This window comes from Lactuca sativa, chromosome 9, assembly GCF_002870075.4.
Source record: "Lactuca sativa cultivar Salinas chromosome 9, Lsat_Salinas_v11, whole genome shotgun sequence".
NCBI classification, from domain to species: domain Eukaryota; kingdom Viridiplantae; phylum Streptophyta; class Magnoliopsida; order Asterales; family Asteraceae; genus Lactuca; species Lactuca sativa.
In genome coordinates this window covers 66,472,850-66,477,262 of record NC_056631.2, presented here as the reverse complement: position 1 = coordinate 66,477,262, position 4,413 = coordinate 66,472,850, and the positions used below count along the sequence as shown (strand labels likewise).

At 35.5% G+C, this 4,413-nt stretch overlaps 1 pseudogene; it reads left to right on the top strand.

Moving 5' to 3' along the window:
- The first annotated feature begins 288 nt into the window (after nt 1-288).
- On the top strand, nt 289-3,328 carry LOC111920438 (carboxyl-terminal-processing peptidase 3, chloroplastic-like; annotated as a pseudogene).
- The last annotated feature ends 1,085 nt before the right edge of the window (nt 3,329-4,413 follow it).

Sequence of the window (4,413 nt, the reverse complement as noted above, 5' to 3'; positions counted from 1 at the left end):
ATAAATGTTGGGTCAAGTCTCTAACTCTGCATTCTCTCTACCACTGCATTCTCTCTCTCTCTCTCTCTCTGTGGAAAACCCTAATCACCCTTCTAGTTTTCTGAACCAGGAAAAAGCATGGTTTGTGTATTTGTAAACCCGATATACAGATTTTTGGGTCCGATTTTTAGGGATTACCATAAATCCCCTTAAATCCAACCATTACACTTGTTCATTCATTCCCCATAAATCCCTTCATCTTGATTACGATCTACAAACCGCCTAAATCCCCCAGTTAGAGTATCTACCATGGATGCTCTGCGCCGACCTAATCTCGATCTTAGTAATTCTTCACCCCTTTCATCAATTTACACCAAAACCCCTCAAACACCAACCTCTTCAACTTTTCCCTATAAGTACCGATTATCTTCTTCCAATTTCAATGGTTACCATAGCAAGTGTAAAGTACCAACACCACCTCAAGCTTTACCCAAGGCAAATTCGAATGAATCAGTTGAATCCAATAATTAATTGATTGATTCAATCGCTAAAGGTTTGATCGGGCTCGCTGCTGCAGTCTCTGTTTGTTTAGATTCGCCAACTCTTGTCGAGTCCTTAACAATAGCATTCCCAGCTTCTCATACTCATGAGGTAGGTGTTCAGTTCGATCATCTTTTTTAGTAGTTTGATTGGGTTGTGCAGATAAGGTGTTTGATCTATTGCTTATATGGGTTTGGTAAAATTTGATTTCGTAACAGGTGAATGTTGTGCAGCGAACCCTCGTAGAGACTTGGGGTTTGATCAGAGAGAATTTTGTTGATCCAACTTTTAATCATCAAGGTACGATTCATTTTTGTTGTTTTATGTCTTTTAGTGTCAATAAGTTTAACGTAAGTTTATGTGTTTTCTGTAGACTGGGACTCGAAATTCCAACAAACAATGGTGGAAATGCTTCCACTTAGAACAACTGATGCCACATACAGCAAGATTAAAGGAATGCTTTCTACTCTTGGAGATTGCTTCACTCGCATTATCAGTCCAAAGGTGCAACTTTTCGCATTACTTTTACAAAAATTGTCCCCGTGGTTTCTAAAAGAGTTTTCAGTTTTGGACTAAAATTCAGAAACAACAGGGACCATTTTTGTAACTTATTCTTACTCCTAGATTCCAAAAGGGGAAACTTACTCTATTTTCTTTTCGGCAATGATTTGTACAGGAATACCAAAGTTTTAGAATTGGAAGCGATGGAAACGTGCAAGGAGTTGGACTATTTGTGAATACTGAACCAGAAACCGGTCATCTGGTTGGTGATGTCGAGACTTGAACTTGAGACCACAGTTATGGATTCTTATTTATTTTTTATTTTTAAAAATTTTAAATTTTTTGTTTCAGGTTGTACTGTCCTGTGTTGAGGGTAGCCTAGCTGCTAGAGCTAGAATACATGTAGGAGATGAGTTGATTGAAATAAATAGAGAGAGAGTTAAAGGGATTAGTGGTGAAGCTGCTGCACAAAAGCTTAAAGGTAATGTTGGGACAAGTGTTACAGTCAAAGTGCACAATGTAAGTTTTGTAGGAAGGAATGTAATGGTTGATTCCTTTCTAAAGGATTTTATAGAAATTTGTGCATGTTCACATTTATGATCTACAGGGAAAAAAGTTGGCCATTGACTCTAGTTTTAGAGAGGTGAAACTACCCCGGGAATTCATCAGACTTTCTCCTATATCAAGTGTCATCATTCCTCATAGAACACCAAATGGTCATGTATCCAAAACCGGATATGTAAAGCTATTAGCCTTCTCCCAGGTGCTTATTAATTCTCTAAATCTTAGTCTTACTTTATAACTTCATATCTTAAATTCATCTAACAACAAGATTTTGTAAACAGCCTGCTGCTACAAATATGAAACACGCCATTCGTGAATTGGAAAATTAGGGTGTTGAATCTTGCATTTTGGATCTCCGAAACAATCCAGTAAGTAGCCTAAAGTTGACTTTAGTAAACTTTTGTTTGACTATCTACAAGTATTTACATATATATGTTTATTTATAGGGTGGTTTCGTGAAGGCTAGACTTGATGTTGCTCAAATATGGCTGAATGGAGATGAGACTCTAGTGAACACAATAGATCGAGATAGGAACATGCTTCCTATTAACATGATCAATGGCCATGCTCTTACTCGTGATCCGCTAGTTGTTCTTGTAAGTTTTTTTTTTTGACATAAAAATCTATATATTCACCTTCTGTTACATCTTTTGCTAGTGCTAACATGGCAGTGAGACAACGGACACATCAGAAGAAGTATAAGCTGAGAACTGGCTGTGTTAATGTGTCCTATTCTCATACACCTGGTAACAGGGAGCACACAAAGGCTACAAGAAACATGTGACAGTTGGCGAAAAAGGTGTTGTTTTATCCCCCCCCCCCCCCCCTTTTTTTTTTTTTTTGATATTTTACATTTGTATAAACCTAATATGATTTTGATTTCTGAAATAAATTGATTTGTGCAGGGGAAACGAGGTTTATAAGAGTGGAGATTTATCAGAAGCTGAAGTATGTTATTCAAAGGGTATTAGTTCAATACAACATACAGAGACACCTGGCGTTTGTATACAGCCTCTTATTTTCTGTTATAGCAATCGTGCAACTATACGCATGGCTCTTGGAAGAATGAGGGAAAATGTCTAAACCACTGTAGAATGGCTGCTGCATTAGATCCCAATTTCATGAAGGTCAATAAGCTCTTTTTCAGAGAAACTACTTAATATGAAAGGAGAGGCTCTTCTCATGGTATGTGAATGTGATTCATAATCTTTGTTAGTTTAATAATTGAAATTGACTGATTTTCCCCTACTTATTACACAACTGGGGAAGCATAAAGAGATGGTTCAACTGTGTGAGCAAACCCTAGATACATCGGGTACTCAAAATTCTACCAATTTTTTAAACTACTTTCCCTTTACTTTTGAGTTTTAACCTCTTAATATTGTATGATATTTATAAACCAGGGAGGGGAACTTCAGTGGTGAAGATATTGTTAGGGTTACCACCATGAACAAGCATGGGAAGCATGATTTGGATATTCCAGTCATTGTCAACCCAAGAAATGATCCTCCATTGATTAATGTCCCTAAGTTCATTATGTTGGAGAATGTGACAGAGGATGATATTCACTTTCCAGGTCATATTCACTTTCCAGGTATATTACAGTTTACAAGAAATAACAACGTACTTTTATGTATTTGCTTATTGTGAAAACATTTTACTTTTATTTCTTTCTATTACAGTTTACAACACTGCACTTTTCATTTATGCTCTTACGAGATTTGTTGTAAGTCCTTTAATCTGAAGCCACTAGACATCAGGACAGTTATTAGCTTTTGTACACAATTGTCTAACTAATTGTACCTTTTAAACTGGGATACTGCAGGCCTATGCATGAGATCACATTTTCAACAATAGACATACAAAAGCTCCTAAGTCAGGTATTAAAAATTCCACCTTTTTCCCTTGGCTTGATGCATATTTACTATTTAGCTTATTATTTTGATTTACACTTGCTGGAAATTAGAAGCGAGGAGCTACATAATGATGTTTCATAGATGCTCCCTGGTTATAAACAGGTATGAATATGATTTACACTTCCAGTTCACATTGTATCCAATTATGGAGAGGATATTTGGCCCCATAGTAGTAGCTCGTATTGCAGGAGTAAGCGATTTTTCTTTAATTTAGTTTTTCTTTTACCATTTGTTTAATTTAATTATTCATTTTTTATGTAATTATTGATTTTGCATGAGAAAAAAAGTTTTATATATGAATCTTGAAAAATGGAATGTTTGTTTGATAAGTGAGGTCTTGAATATGTTTTGTGTAGGTTGTGTCTATACCACTACTCACAAGTTATCCATTCATAGCCATGTTGACTGGATTTGCTCTCTCGTTGACTTTAAATTGTGCATCCATTATAAAGAATGTTTTATATGTAAGTTTTTCAGGGACTAAATCTGTCTACTTCATTAATTGCATGCTACTATTAGTTTATTTCTTAATATAAGATAATATTTGCACATATTTATGCAAAATGCAAGAAATGTTATAATTATTTTTATCTTGATAATTTGGTTTCTTGTCATCAACAGGTATTCATCATAACGGGGACATTCATGTTGCAAAATAAAGATGTGGTAATCTTCGCCTCCTCAGTTCTATAGCTTTTTTTAGGGTTAGATTCATAAAGTAACAATGCAGTAATCATAGTTACTTTAAATAAGGTAGTGTGTTTGGTATGCAGTAATCAAAGAGGGAATGGAATCAAGCATTACAGTGTAATCTGATTCCTGTAATTGTTGCTGCAATTGATGCTGATTTCTTATTGTAAGTGTTGTTGCACTCTTCTGCTGATTTCTAAAAGATACCAAAGGGTACACATGT